Source organism: Pan troglodytes, chromosome 12, assembly GCF_028858775.2.
Source record: "Pan troglodytes isolate AG18354 chromosome 12, NHGRI_mPanTro3-v2.0_pri, whole genome shotgun sequence".
NCBI classification, from domain to species: Eukaryota; Metazoa; Chordata; class Mammalia; order Primates; family Hominidae; genus Pan; species Pan troglodytes.
In genome coordinates, this window is record NC_072410.2 from 101,299,927 (window position 1) to 101,323,355 (window position 23,429).

Sequence of the window (23,429 nt, forward strand, 5' to 3'; positions counted from 1 at the left end):
AAGGTAGAACATACAAATAAGTGCTAGTAGATTAAAAAAGAAAATCATCAGAAATTGAAACCATAAAAGAAAAATTGCTGGGACTATATAATGGATTCAAATGTAACCACAAACTGATATATGCAAAAATGTAACTTATTTTTCTATAGTCAAATATAATTTCTATCATTAAGCTTCCATTCTTCTCAGTAGCAGAAAACTGATATCAAGTTGCTTTCAGGTAAATTTCTTCCCATTTAGGCACTTCTCATTCAATTCAGGTTTATAATGCAGTCATATTCGAATTTTAAAATCACTCTCAGATTTTATTCTCTGTCTCCCTTTTCCCCATATTGATTTAAATCTCTAGAAAATTTGAACAACTGCCACTACAAAAGCAATAATGAAGAATGAGAACCACCATTCCATAGTTTCACTATGGTTATATCCTAAACTGGCAATCTGTGAGATACTATACCTTTTCTTAGGTGGTCTTCAAACACATTCTCTTCATGCCAACACTCACTGTGGTGACCAGTCATCAGGTTAAGGATTTTGATTGATGAACTCTGTTCCTGTAACTTCACTGAGGTATCCAAACCCCTGCCTAGTATTTAGCTTGTAGCCTCATACACTTACTTGGATTCTTCCTTGCTCACATTCTCAGGCCTTTTGAGCTTTTTCAGCCCTCCCTTAGCCCTTCTGTATCTTACTTACGAGCACTGGGATGGTTAGTCTATTAGGACAGCTCATCCTGATGCTGTAGAAGGCTTTGAGTTACAAACACAAACTCACTTTGCATCTCATTTTTATAGAGATGCAAACCTCTGAGCATCTCTATAACTCCTGCCGCCTTGTAGACAAGAGACACATCACGTGTCCCCTGCCTATCATAGGGACTCTGGGCTGGACAAGCAAAGCTCAGCTACACTCTATTCCTGCTCATATTTGTCGACCTCATTCTCAGCCTCAATGTTGCCGAGGTGGGGGTTCATGCACACAGTGTCACAAACCCAATAAATGACCTACCTGCTAATCTCCTCCTTACCCTGATTAGAAGATTTTTTTTTTTTTTTTTTTTTTTTAGATGGAGTCTCGCTCTGTCACCAGGCTGGAGTGCAGTAACACGATCTTGGCTAGAAGATTTTTAAGTGGCTTTATTCAGGGATCTAGGTGGAAGGAAATTGGATCTATCACATTTATTCTCATTTTCAATTTTTGTTTCCTTATACCTGGGAGTGCCTTTTGAACTTAAACACAAAGAATAAAATGTACTTATTATTCCTCCTCTGATCAGTTCAAATCTGGAAGGGTTATCAGCAGCTAAACTAGGAGGATGGGAAGAGTTTATGTAAATACACCAAAATTATAACACACCAATCAGTCTGCCACAGCCAAGACTTTCAATGTCAAGAAGTAAAACAGTAAACTGAAATGTAATGGTAACGTAAGATTCGAGCAAGACTTGACTATAATTTCTATTACTCTAGGAACAGAAATTCTACTCACTCATTTATTTATTCATTTAAAAATATTCGTTGAACACCTATAAGTGGCAAGGGAGTGGGATGTACAGCAGGTAAGGTTCCAGCTCTCATTGAACTTACCTTATAATGGGGGAGATATAAAATAAACATGTACACAAATATTTCCTGACAGTTATAAGCACCATGAATGAATTAGAATGTAGGGATAAAATCCCTAGAAGTGGGGGCTACTTTAGATTGGTGGTTGAGGTGGTAAGATTTTTTTCTTTTATTGTTTTTAATCAAGTCTGAAATTTTCCCAAAAAATAGCACCTGAGAAGACTGACTGTTTACTGTCTTACAGAGCTAGAAATACAACAGCTAATGGAAACAGGCTCTGCAGGCCTTCCTTCCCTGAAATGGAACTCTAAAATGCTTAAAAACAAGCCTAGTTCCAGACTCCTGTTGTTGTGCTGCTTTTTTTGAGAGTTTAATTGCTTTTGAATGCATATGAATGTCAATTAGAGCCAGGCTAAATATGTCTTCTTGGAGACAGAGCATTTGGTCTTTCTTTCAAGTTCTTTTGTTTGCTTGAATTAGCTTTGTAGTTTAACAGATGTTTTTGGAGGAAATGGAGACATAAGCTTTTATAATACTGAAAATTAAATAAGAAACAATACTGTTCTCTTCACCTTCCCCAAAAACATGCAACGCTACGAAACTGGCAACCCACCTTACACTGCAGAAAGTCTTCACATTTAGAGGGCACATGTTGTTAAAATCAAAGATATTTTTTGTGCACCTGTAGTTCATTAAATATTGTTCATTCTTTGGGGAGTTACATAATTGAATGTATAAGTGATTATCCCTTTAGCCTTGGGAAAGGATAGTGTTTTCTAGATGCATTAAAAAAAGTCCTCCCTTTAATTAAAACTAAAGTAAAACTACTTTAAGAAAACAAATACCACAATCTTCTGCACCAAACATGCCCCTCCAGCCTTCTCCTGTTCCACTACACAATCAAACTACTTATTCAAGCTGAAGAAACCTACACACACACTCAACATGTTACTGCCACCTTTCCTGGTATGACGATTTTCCTTTAACTGGACCCCACTCTCCTCTCAAAATTAACATTACTTGTGTGCTGTCCTTGCTTCTACATTATTGTCATATTCTTACTGGAAGATAATAGTAACAGCTTTAGAATCAAGCCTATGCTAATTCTAACTCTATAACTTAGTACCTATGTAATCTTGGACCAGTTGATTAACTTTCCTCAACCTTAGTTCTCTACTCTGTAAAATGGGGATGATCTCCATAGTAGTATTTCATGACTCTTACATGATATAATATGTAAGTGCCTGGTATGTGATATTCGTTATTCTCTTGAAAATGGAGATCATGGCCTTCCAGTATCTTGTCCAATATGTAAAGTTCTTGGAAGTCATAACTCCTATCCTCACAATAAGGAAAAAGCAGAACAAAGTGAAACTCAGCAACTGTTCTTAGATATATCAGAGAACTTAGGTCATGGGGAAAATTGCTGCTGTCAAAACTGGAGAGACAGACAAGCAAATACAGAGAAGCACAGCTTACTTGCAGCAGAGCCCAGGAGCAGATGCCCAGAGCTGACGCTGGTATTGGTGGAAACACTTTAAACTGTAAATGATGAGTTGCTGGAGGCTTGGTGTGGATTAGCATGGAAGTTAAAAGCTCAGGTAGGGCTCATTCTTAGGGTCTCATTGGAGTTTTACCTTTAGGAACCCTACCAGATTCTCACAGTGAAATTGGAGAAAAATCCCCTTGTACCTCCAGCAGGAAGAGGAGATGGTAAATATTTTAAAATTTATGGAGCAAGTTTTGTTCTCTTTAACAAGTCTTGCACTCAAGGAAATTATTTAACCAGAATCATTTAGAATTTTACCCGGCCTAACCTAGCATGACCTAGGTGAAGGAAATACCCAACTACAGCCCCATTTAGCCTTTGACATGGAGAAGGGAAACCCAATTCAGGCTCACTAAAAGACTGAGGCCTAATCTTAGGACTATAGAATGCTACCCCTTCTATACAATGATAGAGGATTACAACTAAAAGAACTGCATGCCTCAGATTCTATTTAAGGGGGAGTCTCTAGGGGTACCCAAAGACAACACGGGAGACAAAAACAAAGACACTAGAAAAAAATTGGCTTTTGATGTCACAGCTAAAGCGAATAGTAAACACAACCTAACCTCTAGCCAGACAAACATAAAGCCTCACATAAAAGGCCTATCTTTCTTCAGTGTCTTTTATTCAGTGTTTCATGTCCGGCTTTCAACAAAAAATAACAAGGCATGGTAAAAGACAAAACTTATAGTCTTTGGAGACAGAACGAGCAACAGAACCAGACTCAGATGTGTCAAAACTGCTGGGATTATTGAACTGGGAATTGAAAACAACTATGATTAATATACTAGTGGTTCTAATAGAAAAGGCGGGCAACATGGAAGAACAGATGCATGATGTAAGCAGAGACATGGAAACTTTAAGAAAGAGTGATACGTAATTAAAAGGAAATGCTAGAAATTAAAAACACTTTAACAGAAATGAAGCATGTCTTTGAAGGGCTCATCAGGAGACTGGACAAAGTCAAAGAAAAAAAATTGTTGAGCTTGAAGATATGGTAATAGAAACTTCTCAAACTGAAATACAAAGAGAGAAAAAAAAAGAATAAAAAATTCAGAATAAGATATATGTAACCCGAGGGACAGTTACAAAATATGTAACATACATGCAATGTGAATATCAGAAAGAAAATAGAGAAAGGGATAGTAAATATATTTGAAGTAATAATGACTGAGAATTTTTCAAAATTAATGACAGACACCAAACCACAGATTCAGGAAACTCAACAGAACTCACAGAACTCAGAGAACACCTAGCAGTATAAATTCTAAATGAAAATCTATACCTAGACATAGTATATTCCAATTACAGAAAATCAAAGATAACAAAAAAATCTTAAAAGAAGCTGGGGGGTAGGGGAGAGCTGAGGCTAAACATCTTACCTGTAGAAGAATCAGGATAAGAATTACTTGGAAATTTTCTTCAGAAGCCAGGCAAGAAGAAAGTGAAGTGAAATATTTAAGGTGTTGAAATAAAAAATACACCAACATAGAATTCTGTATTCAGTAAAATGATCCTTCAAAAGTAAGGAGAAATAGCTTTTCTTGAACAAAAATTGAGGAAATTTGCCATCAGTACATCAGTTTTGCAAGAAATGTTAAAAGGAAGTTCTTCAGAAAAGAAGAAAAATTTTATAAGTCAGAAACTCATATCTACATTGAAAAAAAGGAAGAGCATTAGAGAAGGAATAAACTAAGGTAAAATAAAGCATTTTTTAAAATGTTTAGTTGGTTTAACCAAATCAGCTTAAAATAATAATAGCAACAATGTACTTGATGATTATAGCTTATGGTTAATTGAAATGACCAGAGCAATGTTACAAGAAGTGGGAGGCAGAAATAGGGAATATTCTGTTATAAGGTACTTGCACTATCCACAAAGCAAAATAATGTTATTTGAAAGTAAACTTGGAAACTAGAGGCCATTTTCTCTACTCTCTTATTGTCTATAGGTGATTCACTGAGGAACACTTTAAAGCCAAAATGAAATATAACAGTTCTCATAACTCTTATAACTAGAAAGTCCTGTAACTAAGCTCACTGGTTTCAGGTATACTTTGATACTTGGTTTAAATTCAAATTTAGGACTAAGCTCCTCTGTGTCTTAGACAGGCTTTGCTCTTCTCCTTGAGTAAGTTTCATTTTCAGACAGAAATCTTCTCTTTTGTGGGAAATGGCTGCAGCATCCTCAGACTATGTCTTCACTGCCTCAAGTCTAGCAGAAAGGAGAGAATGACCTACTGCACAACAAAGATTCAGTGTGATTCAACAGGGTTAAGTCACATTTACATAGTGGAATATATCCCATATGCAGGGGAACACTATGCGTGGACTGTGTTACTTCATATGCTCCATGATTAGGTCTAGGAGTTTTGTGAATCTCACCAGAGCACATGTGTTGAGCATAGAGGAAAAGGTGTTTCTGCAGGGCAATTTTTCAAACAATGGGGCATATAATTAGTGAATCACGAAATCAATTTAGTGAGTTGCAACCAAACACATTTTTCATTTTGTTTTTGTGTTTGTTTCTACTTTTAGTAGAAAGAATACAAGGGAATGGCATAGAGGAGAAAAATGTGAAGAGAAAAGAGGAAAACTATTAGAGGATCTCACAGGTAATGAAGATAAATATTACTTCATAAAATCTGTGTTTTGTAGGATACAGTGTTTACTAGGTTGCAGTGTAAAAACACATTCTTTTTGTAGGTTTCTTTAAAAATTTTTAAAAACCAGCATCCTAGTGGAAAATTAAAATGTGATTATCAAAAGAGATATGGAGGCTAGACAATCAAAAATGCATGAAAATATACTACATCAGGTGAGACTATTTAATGGGTACTGAGCTGATATTTGGTGAATAATTTTTAGAATTTATATTTTGATTGATATGCCTCTTGTCATTGCATAGAGTTTAATCACATCCTCTAGAAGGAGACAGTTAATACTTCCACAAATTAGAATTTCTGAAGGAATTGTCATTCTCCTTGAGCTAAGTGTTGAAATGGTTCAAGGTCTCAAGTGTCCTGGGCTGAGGCTTGCATAACGAGGTATTCCACAGCCAGGTGGCTACAAATGTAGAGATGAGTAGAAGGGGGCAGAAGATGATGAATTCAGTACCATATGTCTCTGACATCATCTCTCTCCCAGGATTACCTATCCTCCTTCCTCTAGTAATCGACTGTCCGTGTTTATCTAAGCCGGTCACTGACCTTTGGGTTTACACACTCCATCTATTTTCATAATAAATGTCCGTAGAATAAAAGTTGATTCAAAAGCAGAAGAATTTATTGGGTTGGCAGGGACAAGAAAGATTAAGGAAGAGAGAAACAAAGAAATGAAGGAAAGAAGGAAGAAAAGGGCAGAGCATTTTGTAAAGTTTTCCAGATCATACATATTCAGAATAGCAAAAGGAACCTCGAAAGAAATTTATTTGACAACATTAAGCACGCAGCTGGAATTTTCACATTACATGAAGGAGGCACACAGCCCAAAACAAAAAGCAGAAAAGCCAACATTGGCCACGGTAGCCTTGTAAAATGGAGCAGCAATATAGCTATAGAGAAAAATAAATCCAATGACAAAACTTTTTTTTTTTTTTTACTTTAAGTCCTGGGACACATGTGCAAATTGTGCAGGTTTGTTACATAGGTACAAATGTGCCATGGTGGTTTGCTGCACCTATCAAATCATCATCTGGGTTTTAAGCATTAGATATTTGTCCTAATGCTCTCCCTCCCCTTGTCCCCCACCCCCGGACAGGCCCTGGTGTGTGATGTTCCCCTCCCTGTGTCCATGTCCTCTCATTGTTCAACTTCCACCTAGGAGTGAGAACATGCGGTGTTTGGTTTTCTGTTCCTGTACAACACATCTTCTAACTCTAGAGTCACTAGTGAGTATTGAATATCATTTTCTCTTTTTCTTTCTTTTTTCTCTTTTTCTTTCTTTCTCTCTCTTTCTTTTCCTCTTCCTTTCTTTCCTTTTGTCTTTTTTTTTTTTTTGGTGGAAGGTGCCAGAAATAGCAATACCAATCTTAAATATATATTATAGAAAATGAGTAGCGTTGTAGAACCAAGTTATTAAAGATCATTCCCTGGCACTCCTTCCTCTTAGCAGAGAATATTTGAAATCCTGGCATAATTAATAATTCTGTGGCTAAATAGGTGAAAACTTTCAACCCTTTTCCCTCCTTTTATCAGCTTCATCTACATTATTAGCCCTTGTGTTCAGACAGTACTTAATATTATTTCATTTGATCCTATAAAGTGATAGCATTTCAGAGCTGGAAAGGATTTTAGAAAACACCATCAGACCCCTGCATTTTATAAATAAGAAAACTAGAGCCCTGAGCAGTTAATCAACTTGATCAGTAACACAAAATAATTAATATTAGAGCCAGAACCAGAATTGGTTGTGAACCAATGGCTAACTTGTTGAAAAAGGCCATGTAGGTGGCAATGTTCATGGAGTGGTTTGATTTCTCCAAAGAGAAGACACCAAAACATGACTTGACATTGGTCCAGTGGCCAGCAATGGTCCAGTAGCAGCAAAAAGGTACAAAAGGGCCACAAACCAATTACAATGAGAGTATTTTGAATCAGTGTTTTGATCAATGTGTGAAATATCACAATTGTTCAGAAAATTGTAAGTGTAGCTTTTGTTAAGACTGAAATGCCTATCAGTAATTCAGAAGTTTGTCTTCCAGTGAAGAAAGAAACCTGCTCGTTTACCTGGTACCAAACAACTTTCTTCACTGCCTAAATGCACTTAGTTTAGAGGCCCAATAAATAAAATGATTATTCTCAAGCATTAAATTTTAAAACAAAGCCATGAAAATTGCACACTATATTCAATTTAGAGAATGTCATGTTTATATAGCACCATTAGTATTTTACCTTTCATCATGAAATATATACTAGAAAGTTACCTTGTCTGATTTATGATTTTAAGATTTATGATGTTAAACTTCTGAGTACCTGGTTTGGCATCCGAAATAAAGCGTATTCAGTAGTTAGGAAAGAGGCCTAATTCTGCATTATTAAAACCGGTTCTTGCCCTTTTTGGGGGGTTAGAGCTATTCTGAGAGCAGAGCTAGAGAGAGAAAGACATACCAATTCCAAACATACTAAGCAAATCTCCACAATTTTATAAAATGAGCCCCATAAATTTTATAAAAGGGACATCACCAGATGAAAATGGCAAAGGCTAACCAGAAAGCTGAATATATACAGCCAGATTAATTTGTTAAGAAGAAATTACTGTCTTTGGAAAAGGAAGCAGGCATCAAAAATTCAAATAATTGCCACTGAAAGTATTCTCTTTTTCTTTCAATTTTTTCTTCTTTTCAAGTTGGAAACCCAATATTATTAAATATTTAGGGATGACATTTCTTCTAGACATTCAAGAAACCACATTTTATGAACACAATGAAAAAGAATAATTCTTAGAAATATAAATAGATGGTAATTTTTTGTCTCTGTCGGTGGTGTAAAAATTATTCAAGACACAATTACTTTTTGTTGAGTGTCTCTCTCATATGTGGGAAGTCTTTCGAACACTAAATACACATTTAAACTCTCTCACAGGGCACGATAAGCTTCCTCCAAAAAACGCAGTCATCATTATTCCATCATCTTACCTCAGTGAGGCCTTGTAGAAACGCATAATGATATGATCCTTTTTTCATTGGTTGTTTATGATTTGGAAACTCTGGTATAATCCAGACTTGGAGAGATATTTGGTTTTGTTTTTCTTTGAGGAACGGATTCAGCACATTCCATTGGCCTCATTATAACACTTTTGCCTTTCATCCCAGAGTCTGTGTTTTGCTCCAACTAATATGATATAGGTACGTGGATTCTCCATAGACATCCAATCTCCCTTGAGAGCTCACCAAGTGTCTCCTATGTGGCAGCTCCAGTCTGGGCATCTTGAAGGCAACACATAAATATAAGACATCACGTTGGCTCTTGTGTTGCATAAAGTGTAACCCAAAAATGCACTAAGTATGCTATTCATATGGAAAATCTTTTTCAGTGTCTATTGGGCCCTGCAAGTAGTTAATGTTATAAACATTTAAAACAAAGAGACTCAAATACATAAAGAGAGGATGGGAGCAGGAAAGAGAGATCTAAGATTCACCTTTAATGTTAGAAGTGCTATCTCTCTCTTCTGTATTCTTAAAGGACTTACTGAATGTGCCTGCATATAGTTCCCATATACTCCTTCCCCTAACACATGTACATGTACACGCCCAGGCACATATTGGAGGCTTTTATTGAATATTATAGATATAAATGTAACTACTAAGTCAAATAAATGCTAAGAGCTCGGAGTTCTGTTTCTTTGGTATTTCAGACCATACCAACTCCTGAATTTAGACAGCTCAAACACAGATAGGATTAGATGATTTTCATAGACTGAGCTCTAAACAAACATTTTTTGATATAACAAATATTTGTTATTGAACTCCTACATATGTGAAACATATCACATATAAAGTATTCCCCCTTATTCAGAGACCCTACTCAAAGAGAAAACCGGTAACTCCAACATGAGGTGCCATGGTGGTGGTATGAAGAGAGTGTAATTGGAGAACAGAAGAGGGTCACTTAGTCCAGTATGGTGAGACAATAGGATGAGAAAGATAAAGCTCTCTAGAGAGTGGGAAGGATAGGGGACCCCAGAGAGAAGGAACAGCATGAGCAAAATCATACTTGCTAAATGAGGAAGTAAAGCAATGAATGAATGAATGAATGAACAGGATTTGGGAGGGAAAGGATTATCTGTAAAAGGAGCATCATTTGAGAACAGATAGTACAATGACAAGTACCACCAGATTAGAAATCTTAGGAGGAGGAGTTTTGGGAAAAAATGCAGATAAGTTGATTGGGGCAAAATATCTAGAGTTCTGGCTCTCTGATTAGAAGCATGTTTCTAAAATAGTACCACTTCTCCTTCTTATTTCTTAAAATTTCTATGAATTTTTATTTTATTTTTTCAAAAAAATTATTTCTTTTTAAATTGGCACATAATTATGTATATTTATGTGGGTACATAATGCTGTTTCAATACATATATTGTATGGTGATCAGGGTAATTAGCATTTCATAATCTCAAACATTTATCATTCCTTTATATTGGGAATATTCTATATTCTCTCTTCTAGCTATTTGGAAATATGTGTTATTGTTAACGGCAGTTATCCCACAGTGCTATAGAACACTAGAACTTACTCCTTTTATGTAGCTATAATTTCGTATCCTTTAACAAATCTCTCCCTAGCCTCACCTTCCCCCTACCCCTCCCAGACTCAAGTAACCCATTCTACTCTTTACTTCTATGACATCAGTTTTTTAGTTTCCCCATATAAGTGAAAACATGCGGCATTTATCTTTCTGTTCCTGACTTATATTACTTAACACAAAGTCCTCCTGGCTCATCCATGTTGCCATGAATTACAGGATTTCATTCTTCTTTGGGCTGAATATATTCCATTGTGCATATATATCACATTTTCTTTATTCATTCATCTGTTGCTAGACACTTGGCTGGTTTCTGTATCATGACTGTTGTGAATAGTGCTGCAATATGCATGGGCGTGCAGATATCTCTTCGATACATTTATTTCCTTTCCTTTGGATAAATACCAAATAATGGGATTGCTGGATCATATGACGGCTTTTTCTTATTCTTGACCTATAAAGCCACGGTAATATCAGAACTGGGGAATCTGGAACTAACCAAGCCTTCTCTCTGTCAAGGCCAGTGTTCCTATCGGAGCTCCAATTTTTCCTAGGAGCAGTTCTACCTGCGAGGTGTTTATAATTGTGGTTGAGCACTCAGAAAATGGTTTGGCAGTCCTTGATGAGAGAAATGTCAGCTGCATATGTATGCACACAGATGAAGGCACTCATATGAGTGTTCTTTTTCCCCTTCCTACTTCCACACAGATACTAGTTTATTCCAGGGCAACTATGGACCAAAGGATTCTACTTCAGAGCAGAGGATATATGTGCCAGAAGATCTAGAGAATGTGGCCTAAATCCTAACATTTTATATGAGGCCAGGAGTGTGGAGATTCAGATCTGTATTGCAGCCATCAGGGACTTCCAAGAAGACTCTAAATCCCATCTAGCTAGGATTTCATTATAATGAATTAGACCTCCAGGGATAATGTCAATAGCAATTTTCCATGGAAACTACAACGCAGCTGACTGATCAGCATTGCACAGTAGCCAGAGAAGACTATTTGGAGTCTGACTACTTGGGTTTGGATCTTCACTCAGCCTTTTGTCTACTATGATTTTGGGGCATGTTGCCTGATTAATTTGAGCTATGCTATTCATTGGATGAAGGTCACAAATTGCCTGTTAAAAAAACAAGTTCAAAAGACTGTACATCCTCATGCAGTGGTGAGCCTCTAAAGTCTTCCTTCCTCCATCTCTGGCTTCTCTCAAATTGCCCCATTCTTGTTGCCCAGTTTCTTCTCATGCAGTTCTCTACGTCCTTCCCTTGCTCTGTTTTCTCTGCCCACTCTTTAATGTGGGCAGAGAATGTTTGTGTAATCTGGGACTGTGGCCTTTTTCTCATTTCTTCAGGCTCCCTGGGGAGTCTCATTGTCTTATTTTAAATACTACTTAGGAGAAAGTTATTCCTGAATCTTGAGTTTCAAGCTCAGTCTCTTTTAACTCCAGACTCATATATCTGACACAGAGCAGTGTTGACACTTAGTCCCACTCTTCTTCCAGGCATCACTGGACTAGGTAAGCCATTTGGGGCAAAAGCTCACTGAATGGCACTTGGTTCACATATAATGTGTGACATTTGGTTTTATAGTGTACTGAAAGGCAAAAGAGGCATTGAGAAACAAAAACAACAACAACAACAACAACAAAAACCTGAGAGAGGAATTCAAAAAATATAAGCATCACTGAGGATAATAATGGCAATGGATAGGATTTTAAATGTGTTTAAATTCTTAAAAATATAACATAATATTTATTTTCAAAAACTCACAGGTCATGTTTGAAGGATGGTTAGAAACCCGATTATTACACTGAAAAATTGATATATATAGGGAAAATATCAGGTATCTCCCTTGCCTTTCTTAAAAGAAATATACCTCAGGGCAAATAAGGAATTGATGAAGTTTCTCCTTATAGGTAACATTCTAGCTACTGTATAAAGACGAAATGAGAAAATTGGAATATCACTATAATACATATAATGTAGCATAATGAAATAATGAACCCAGATGTTTGATAATCAATAGTTGCTAACCTCACAAAAAGACAAGCAGACATGATGTGCTTTTAGTGGAAAGAAACAATTCTACCTTGGAAGTGTTCTGGCTCAAAGATCAGAACCTGAATCTGATCAACTATCTAACTCAAACTTCAACCTACAGGAAACAAAAGGAACAGAGAAAATGCAATCAACATCTGCAGTAAATATTAAAAGAAAAATAATCTAGTTTCTTCAACAAATAAATAGCAAGGATAAAAAAAGATATGAAGAGGGACAGACCTAAGAGATATATTCCAAATTCAATGTATGTTCCTTATTTGGAACCTCATTGTACAAACAAAATATAGATAGACATTTGATAACAACTTAACAGAGACTGACTAGAAATTTGGTAATAGCAGGGAATTATTGTTTATTTTATATGTGTGATAATGGTATTCTTTTTAAAATATATATTTTTTAGACATTCATAACTGAAATATTTATGAATGAAATGATCTGGTGTCTCAAATATGTTTTGAAAGAGTCAGGGGTGAGGAAAAATGAGTGAGGTATAGATGAAACAATATTAGCTGTGAATGGTTCATTGTTGAAGCTAGCAATGGATGTATTGAGTTTTATTAAACTATTCTCCCTACTTGTGTATATGTTTGTAATTTTTCATAATAAGACATTTTTCTTATTCTGGGACAATCTGATTGAAGAAAGGTTCTGATACATCCAGAGGCTTGTTATAAAATTACTATTAGAGGAGGAATTAGTAGGGTATAAGCATCCCCAACACCAAAGATGGCTGCGGGTAAGTTGGTTCTCTAGGTGCCAAGTCTAGTATGGTTCTCATGGTGCACTATGCTCATTAAGGAGGGAGAAGAGAGATTGCCAAGGAGTAATTGAGAGTTCTCTCAGCTCCTCAAGTCAATCACACTTTATTAAACATTCTTGTAGCATAAGCATTACCTGGAGTACTGATTAAAAATACAAATTCTAGGATCCCAACAAGACCCTCTGGGAAAGGAGCTGAGAAGTTATAGGTTTAACAAGCTCTCCAAGTGATGCTCATCATCAAAGTTTAGGAATCAATCAACACTTAATTTCAATGTATTAATACTATAGGGTCTTCAACTGGAAATACTTTGTAAACAGTTGGAAGTTGGGGACAGTTGGACTAGAATTAGATGAACAAAGAGTGGTATAGGTTTGGGAGTCATTTTCGTATATTTCCAAAAGGAATTCAATAAAGGCACTCCCAAAGCGGGAAGGGGAGGATAATTTTTAGTAGCTAAAGGGCACTATTAGCAATTCTGGGTGCCAATCACTCATCCCTCTTGCCCTCCACATCCCAACTGATTGAGAACTGCACACACAACCACATAGGGCTTAACTTATCAATTGTTTTGATGACATTGAATAGAAGAATGAAATTTAGACCTGATGCTGAAGTAGGGATTCCTATTTCTTCCCTAATAGAATTGAAATTAACGTACTGCAGGTAAAGGACTCACCTTATATACGTGCCTACTTCTCTGGGCCTTCAAGAGGTTTCCTGGCTTAGTCTTTTTTTCTTTCTTTTCACTGCTGAGAAGAGACAGGTTAAAGCATTGGCCCTTCTAATTGATGAATAAGTTAGGCATCTAGAAAAATAAACAGATTGGGGCCTGTTTCTTGTTTTTCTGTCATCAGGAGTTCACTGGCTGATAGAATAGCCCACTGGATGCTGGGTTCTCCAACCCAGTAAGGAAACAGTAAGTCCGATCAAAACAGTAAGTCCGATCAAAACAGTAAGTCTGGGAAACAGTAAGTCCGATCAAAAGGTCAGAAATAACCCTTCCAACAAGTCCCTTCACCCATAGACCAAGAAGAATTTAGAGGTTAATATTATTTGCTATTGGCACCATCTGCACGAGCCTCTGGGCTTCTTTCATGCTTAGTCACAATTTCCGTAAAATGATATAACCAGCTCTTAGCATAATGAAGAACAGAAATGAGGTTTCAAGATTCATTTCAGTCACAAATTCTGTTGAAAGAGATCATCAATTAAAAGTTTTGGTAAAAAGTTTTGATTTCCATTTCTTGTTAATTGAGGTATGTTATATCCTCAGAAGATGCCCTGGCACATAGTAAGCCCTGAATAAATACTTGTTGTGTTGGTGGTTGTTGAATTAATTTGTTAAGGGACATAGCATTTGTGACCATGTTTTAGGGGAATGGTTTTATTAAACCTAAGAACTGCGATATTAAAACTATTTTAAAATGCTGAATCTGCCCAGTTGACTGCTGAAAAGATACAAACACAAGTATTGATCCTACGTGGTTTTCAACATACTTCATTTTACTAGGGATCAGTAGGAAAAGCCCAGAGTTTGGAATTTAATATTTGTTAATTTAAATCTTAGCCCTGCCATTTATAGTCTATGTTGTCTTAAGCTGGTTAATTGACCTCTTTCTTGTTCATATTCTTCATCTGTAAAATAGTTATATTAATTCCCATAACTATAAAATAGGGATAATATATCCTTTAAAGTGTTGCTAGAGGAATAAATGGATCACATTTGTGAAGTGTTTCTCTTAAAATACAATGCTTATATAGTATTTTAACATTTTAAGGTACATATATTGTCTTCTCATTTTAACTGCTTTTTAAAATCCTATGGCTAAAGTAGGATATATAGTTCTATTCACATTTTGCAACTATTGAGACCAATATTCAGTGAGTTACTTACTGTATTAGTTATCTATTGCTATGTAATAATATTACCACAAACTTAGCAGCTTGAAACAATCCACATTTATTTTATCACAATTTTCATGAATCATGAGTCTGGGCAGTTTATCTGGGTCCTCTCCTTAGCATCTTCAGAAGACATCTTCAACCAAGGTGTCAGCCAAGGCTGCAGCCTCATCTGAGTCTCAACCAGGGAAGACCCACATTCAAATTCACTCGGGCACTGAAAGAATTCATCTATGACTTGTGGTCACAGAACTGAGGCTATTTGTTAGAGGACACTCTCATTTCCTCAAGGCTATCCACAGTTCCTTACCATCGGGGGTCCCCAAGTTGGCCACATGCTTCCTCAAAGTCAGCAAGGAAGAAAGAGAAACCCCAGCAAGACAAGCACTGCAGTATGATGTAATGTAATCTGTGATCAGATGCATCTTGTCACGTTGCTGAATTGTATGTAAACAAGGCAGGTTGTGATGGCTCACGCCTGTAATCCCAATGCTTTGGGAGGCCAAAGCAGGAGGATCCCTGGAGCCCAGGAGTTCAGTGCTGCAGTGAGTTATGATCATGCCAGTGCACTTCAGCCTGAATGACAGAGCCAGAATCTGTCTCTAAAAATAAAAAGAAGAAGTGTATCATAGTCCTGCCTACGCTCTAAGGGACGGGATCACATAAGGGTGTGAACATCAGGAGATGAGGATCCTCTTAAGAGTCTGTCTGCCACACTTACCCAAAGGCATATTTTAGAGACAGAACCAGAATAACAGCACTTCTAGTCTATATTAGATGCTCTTTTTATTTATGTGCTCCGTCAGTTTTCAGGAAATATTTAGTGAGTATCTACACGAGGCACTGTACCAGTTACAGTAAGCCCTGTAACAATGAATACTAAACAAAAATTATTTCTAAAGAACAGGGAAAATAGGAGGTGCCAAAATAATTATGCCTCAATGATAAGAATGATGTTAGGAGAAGAGGGGGAAAGAGTTATGACTGATGTACTTAAAAGGCAATGACAAGTAGTTACACTAAATAAAGAAAAACGTTGAGTTTATAGAAATGGAATAGACTAGAGAAGAATATAACTAAGCAAAAAAGGTAAAACATTTTGACTTTGTTTTATAAGCAATGAATAATGAAAAACATTTTTGTTTGTTTTTCAATATTTGTTTTTGAAGAAAAGTAATATGTGCAATGTAAGGCTTTGGTTATACTAAAAATAATGCTGCTGAAAATATACTGGAAGCAAGTCACAGTTAACTTGGCCACAATTGTTATTTCCTGTTCGAAGACATTTTCTAAATATGAAAATAGGATTTGGTAAATGTTGGTTGTTTTAGTACTCTATGATGTCCTCCAAAAATAAGCTCATGATAAACACTGGCAATGATACAGCAGTTATTTCCATTTACACATCTCAGAGCAAGAACGACTTAAATCGTTATAATGTTAAGCCTTTATCAGTGGAGGTATAGAATTGAAAGGGTTTAAGCTGGGGAAAGAAAAATGATTTAAGGGTTTGGATGAATTGCACAGGCCCATAAAATGGTATTAAATCAGTTCTGAAAAGATTTGAAGAGGATACAACACCCTGTAAGTGTGTTACACTTTGCTATCATTAAAGAATGGGATTGGACAACATAGAAGAGGGAAATGTGAGATGGAATATCAGAGTCGCAAAAGACACTTAATGTCTTAAGAGGCATCTGAACCATGATAGTCGACAACTAAGCCATTGCTCCCTTATCACACCAATAATGATCACTGTAAGAAAGCTTGCGTTCAAAGCAACTCCCAAAGCCAGGGACTGATAGAGGCACTCACAGACAACATTTTGTTTTCCTCTCTTCAATCAACTCAAGGATGCTGTGCCCATGTATAACTGTTACCATGTGGGAAATCAGACTGGAAGTCTTAAAAAAGCTCGTTTATCAGCCAGGACAATAGTCAGCAAAAGAAGTTAGGCAATACTCTTTTAATTTCCATATCCAATGCTCTCATGTGGTTTCTGAGTTCTAGGGTCCCCATCTATGGTACTATTATTGTTCAAAATATTTTTTTTTCAACTCCTATATAATACATTTTTCAATCAGAAAATAGAAGGAAATATCTAAGCCAAAGATAGAAATGAGTGTGTTTATCTTAACTCCTTTCTGCCCAAGCCTGTGGAGGATGACTACAGTGACATAAATGGGCACAATGGACCGGAGCTGATTTTCCCTGTCAATTATATACTGCTTGCTGTCTGTTCAGTTCCAAGTAATTTCCATGTCTTATTTATTTAACCTCATGAGAACAGAGTGAATCTATTTCTCACATGAGAAAACTGATACATAGAGAGATTAAGCAACTTCTTCAAAGTAAAAGAGCAAATAAGAGTGGAGTGAAAATCGAAATCCAGCCATTTGGCACAAGGGCCCGCACTCTTCTCCACCATACTCCAAGGACAGCCTATTGATGAGGCCACTGGAAATTCCTTATTGTTAGCAGTTGGAGAACTGTGTGTCACATGCTCACGTTTCCAATAAATAAGTAGCCAGAATTATTTTAAGTAATCAAATTTCAGATCCAGGGACCACCCAGTTCAGAAACGACACCTGTATATATTTCCTCACAGGATAAGCCTGTGAATGTCTGCTCTTGGCTTATTCTCACAGCCAGATGCCTGAGAAGCCATAAAGTACAGAGGATGCAAAAAGGACGCTATGACACATTTCTGCTGATGTTTGAGGTATTTCAGTTAAGAGCAGTAATATGTTCTTATTTAAAAGGCAGGCAGTTAGATTTTTACAATGCCATAAGAGGAGAAGCAAACAAAAATGTTATGCAGTGGAGGTGGGTTATCAAATACTAATTAATCCATAAACGCATGGGAAAATGTGCCTAACAATATAGGGCCTCCGAAGATAATTCCTTATGTTCTCATCTTTTCCCCTAATAGGGACTCACATAATAATTGATCGGTATAGGAGTCATTTCTCATAGATTCCAATTTAGTACCTGAAGCCAATATGACACTTTTATAAACTAAGCTGTCTATGACTATAGATTACCTAAAATTTTCTTCTAAAGTGTACATCTACTTTACAACAGCTAATGCCTGCTTGTGGTCTGAGATCCTCAGTCTGGGATAGCTAGATCTCGTGAAGGGAAGTCAAAGCCAGGCCAGGTATGAGTCAAAACACAGCTCTTTAAATAAATATACCTGTAACTGCGGCCAGGTAAGAGTGGGTCATGTTAGGAAAATACAATAGAGAGCTACTGAGATGAAGAGGATTCTGGTTGGAATAGACAACAGGTGCTGGGGGCACTCTTGTTCAGGAAAGCAAATTTCAGAGTATCTCGGTGCTATAGACCAACACTTCTCAAAACTGAATGTGCATGAGCATCACCTGGAGAGCTTGTCAAGATGCAGATTTTGGGCTGGGTGCGGTGGCTCATGCCTGCAATCCCAGCACCTTGGGAGGCTGAGGCGGGCGGATCACGAGGTCAGGAGATCAAGACCATCCTGGCTAAAACGGTGAAACCCCATCTCTACTAAAAATACAAAAAATTAGCCGGGCGTAGTGGTGGACGCCTGTAGTCCCAGCTACTCAGGAGGCTGAGGCAGGAGAATGGCGTGAACGCGGGAGGCGGACCTTGCAGTGAGCTGAGATCGTGCCACTGCACTCCAGCCTGGGCGACAGAGCGAGACTCCGTCTCAAAAACAAAAAACAAAAAACAAACAAACAAAAAAGATGCAGATTTTGGTTCAGTAGGTTTGGAGTGGAGCCTGGGGTTCTGCATTTCTAATGACCACCCAGGATACCCGCCTTGCTGGTCTGTATGTCATGCTTTGAGCAGCAAAATTCTAGAACAAGCAGAAAAAGGAAACTTTCATGCCACTGAATTAGAGAAAATGGGAGTCATGCCAACCCCCTAGAAGTAACCAGAAGGACAACTGCTGAGCCTGCTTTTGAAGGAAGCACAATCATAGGGCTTTATCTGCAAAGCCAAAGTGCATATTCAGCTGATTGGATTCACCACATCACTGGTTACTAATGGTGATTGGAGCTTTTGTGCTGGACCTATTCCTTGCCTTATGGGGCAAGATGTTAATTTTCTGTGGAAAATTATGTAGAAAAGAAATCATAAAGAATGGTAAGATCAGGGTCTCTAGAGTGACATGGTCTGAGTTCAAGTGACATTTCCATTATTTGTTAGCTCTTTTGCCTTGGTCAAAGTTTTCTGTTCTATAATCATTATTTCCTTAGTTGCAAACCTGGAAAAACAATACTTCTGCTTAAAGGCAGACTAATTAAGAGACGGTTCCCAAAGTTTAATGGATTAACACAATAAAACTTTATTTCTTGTGTGTATAATAGTTCAATCATAGTTTTTGGCAGGTAGGTTTTTGTATTAGTCCATTTTCATTTTGCTGATAAAGATATACCCAAGACTGGGCAATTTACAAAAGAAAGAGGTTTAACGGATTTACAGTTCCAAGTGGCTAGGGAAGCCTCACGATTATGGCAGAATGCAAGGAGGAGCAAGTCATGTCTTACATGGATGGCAGCAGGCAAAGAGAGAGAGTTTGTGCAAGGAAACTCCCATTTTTAAATCCATCAGATCTCATGAGACTTATTCACTATCACGAGAATAGCATGGGAAAGACCTGCCCTCATGATTCAAATATCTCCCATAGGGTCCCTCCCACAACACATGGGAATTATGGGCACTACAAGATGAGATTTGGATGGGGACATAGAGCCAAAACATATCAGTTTTGATAAAGTAATTTGGGAATTCAGGATCCTTCCACCTTGTGGTTCTATATTTCTCTATATATTCAGAGTCCTCTGATTTCAGCTATTGGATACGGAATGCATGTAAAGAAGTGTGCAGGGTGATTTTTATTAGCACACATCAATTCTACATGTGTTCCATTATCTAGAACTTGGTCACCCAGCCCCACCTCACTTCTAGAGAGAGTGGAAGAAGTAGCCTATCTTTGTGGCTAGAACAAACACGGAATAAGTTTGGTGGATGTCTATCCTATCCCTTCTCAACCAGAGAATTAAGTCTTAATGCCTTAAGGCACCCACGGCACATAATAAATTAATCTCTATCCCATGCATGTAGATGGTACTATCTCTGTACTCTCCTTGAGAATATGAAGAAAATCATCACTCAAATAATTTATGTAATGCTTGGCCAATTTCTGCTACACTTGCATGTCACAGAAGGTGTCTATACAAATGAAAGCTGCTACAGAATAGAAAAATAGAAAAATGAAGCAGGCTGGGGTGGAGGGAAAGAAAGTTAGTATCAGTAAGAAAGGGGGCAGCCACTTTGTGAGATGGGTTCCTTTTGCTGCATTGCTTTTGCAGTATTTTAAACTTTCTGGTCTACCTAATGACCTCTTAATCTTTCTGAAAGTCTTGCTCTGAAGTCACCTTCTGCAAAAAGCTTTACTGAACCCTTCCTTCAAACCCATGTGTCACTGATTTCTCAATAAACCTTAAGCAACATAATGTGTTCCTCAAATGGCATATTGCATATGTGCAGTTATTTATTTATATGCTTGCCTCCTGCTGAGAACAGAAGCCACCCCCCTCTTTGCTTGGCACATAATATTAAGTATTCAATTCATATGTTTTGAAAAACTTAAGATTTTTTTGGTCAGAGAGGACAGTACTCAAACATGTTTAGTTTTTTTGAGGTTCCAGGGCAGGGGCACCAAGAGCTGCCTCATATTTCTCACCCTGGTATATAGCTCATTTGTTGGGTCTATCCTTAAACACATCCTTAAATCAGACTAAGGGAAAAGGCTTTTGTTTTCAGGATTGGCAAGCCTTGTAATGATGATTTCAGCAACTGGATTAAGCTAGTGGAAATGATCCATGGAGCTACAGAAGTGTTCTCAGTACTTCCCAAATCGTGCCTCATAGGCATATTTACATACACAGCATTAAACGTGTGTATAACATGGCTTGGATATGGTGGAGGAGTGCATTCTTCCATTATTCTTTCTTGTCTGAGGAAACAATCTTATTTTCTGGAATGGTTTGAAGCTATAGTTTGTGTCTCTAGAAGTGCTCTGTTAAAAAGATGAAGACAGAGGATCGCCTTCTCTAGCACTCACTGCTACATAAAAAGAGATGAAGCGTCTGTCCTGCACAACCACCTCTCAATTTAGTTGCACTAGAAAATCAAATGAATATGTGTTTTATCTATTTAATCTCATGAATCCTATGCAAGCCTGGTCCAGGGGCTGACTGTGACAAGCCATCAGAAATCTCTTCGTAATTTTATATTTTCCCATTTTACAATTACCTGATAAATGATTATATCTGACAGTTTTTAATCTATGTAAGAGTGATCATTGGCGATGAGGGCTTTAGAAGAATTGTATTCATATGGTTCTCCTCGCACATCCCATTACCTGCTTTATAACCAACAGATATGCTGCATGCTGACAGTCTTTCATTACATGCTCTATTCAAGGCTCTAGTGTGTGTGTGTCTGTGTGTGTGTGTGTGTGTGTGTGTGTATATATATATATATATATACACTTTACTGCTGGTACATGATAAACAGTAAAGATGCACCCCCTACTACAAAAACAGATTTATTGATAAATAGCTGACACTTCTTACTTTTGCAGAATGCCAAAGCAATTAGTGACAACAGTAGAATGATTTTCAATACCTACAGAGCAACATATCATATTGATTCAAGCTCGAAGCTTTTTCTAAATAACAGCCAAGGAATTGTCTACTGTATTTGGTCAATTCCTTTAAATAATAGGTTGAAAAAAAATACATCAGCACAACTGTTTTGAATGTCTTTCCCCCTGGTTCAACTAAATATAGAAGCCAATTCACCAATATAGAATAACTTAGACTAACGAGGCCAAAAAATTATTTTGGTGTCTTTCGTCTTATGTTTGCTTATCCCACCAAAGCGAATCTTCATCATCTGCAGATTTCATATAAAATTGAGATATTCACTTGATTTAAAAGCAGAGAATTCACAGTGGGAGAAAATAGAATATTTAGATGATGAAATCTTAGAATCACAAAATCATAGGACTATGAACCAGAAGAAATTCAAAGAGCTGGGCTAGTTCAATTCCTTCCCTGGGGCAATATAATATTCCTACTCCCGACCTCGCCTAATTCACACAATATTACAGATGACACATTGAAGCTAGTGAAGAGAAACTGGTTAGCCAGCAAATAAGAATTGGTGATGGATCAAGAATTTTGCACCCTCCAATTCTCAGCACATTTCTTCCAAGGAGTGTCCCTTCATTTATTCATTCAATGACTGCTAAGTCCTGAGCACTGTTCTAGGCTCTGGAGACACAGCAGAGAACAAACACAGACAACATTCCTGCCTTTATGGATCATACACTATACTTGAAAGAGACAGATCATAAACAGATAGCATTTTAGGAAGCAATAAATGCTATATAGTAAAGCAGGGTCAGCAAAAATAGCTTATGCAGAGGGATGGAGAATTGCACTGCTGTTTTGAATATCATGGTCAAAGAAAACCTCATTGATAAAATTATAAATAAGCAGGGACCTGAAGGAAGGGAAGAAGGGAGTCATACAGCTCTCCAGAGGAAGAGGACTCTGGACTGTGGCCCAAGGTGAAAGCAGACTGACTACGCTCACGTGTGTGTCCACTGGCATGCTAATTTTTCGTTTCTACTGTTTATTTTATTTTATCCCTCTCAATTTCTTCTTAGAAACTGCCTTTCATGTTTCTTTTGGAGACCAAGATAGCTCCACAAATCATTACCTACTTCCGCCATGGCTCCTGAATCTTGGATCTGTGCCATTTCCCAATCACTGCCTCCGTTTCTATTCCTGCCTCTCAGCATAATTGTCAACCTCCCCCCTCCTTTGCCCAGTTCATCTCAGGACATCTCACAATTCCCCAGTGAGGGGAAGCCATGCATATTCTCTTCCGTCACATTCAACACCTGGGGCTTATTTGGCCTCCTTTCCTTGAATTTTAGTTCCATCTTACGCATGTCCTATTGGTGATTTTCTTTATTTGTTATTATAAGTAGCAAAAACAAATTTTCTATGAATTCTATTTTGAAAGTATCAAGATGCATCCTTCTTTATAAATCCAAAGTCTACTTACAAGTCTTCAGATGTATCAGAACCCATCAGCCAATTTTTGTTTCTACTAATAATCCTTAACAGTTCATCTATCTTTGTGTGTTTTTTTTTTCAATCCTATGTGCTTACTATTTGGTAAAAGTTGTGGAAAATGTCTGCGTATAAGGACTTTTTGCTATTTTTAAACCTTCTTCAAATACTTTGCTCCTGACCAACTTCACTATCTGAGAA

The 23,429-nt window shown here is 37.3% G+C and overlaps 1 long non-coding RNA gene across 1 annotated transcript in view; it reads right to left on the reverse strand.

Annotated features, from left to right (window-relative positions):
• Positions 1 to 4,496: 4,496 nt before the first annotated feature.
• Positions 4,497 to 23,429, reverse strand: part of LOC134807828 (uncharacterized) — a 175,756-nt gene continuing 156,823 nt past the window's right edge. The window contains exons 4-7 of the long non-coding RNA XR_010149181.1: positions 13,862 to 13,934; positions 12,393 to 12,513; positions 8,749 to 9,039; positions 4,497 to 4,766 (exon numbers count right to left, since the gene is read on the reverse strand). This is a non-coding gene — a long non-coding RNA (uncharacterized LOC134807828). The remainder of the gene's footprint in view (positions 4,767 to 8,748; positions 9,040 to 12,392; positions 12,514 to 13,861; positions 13,935 to 23,429) is intronic.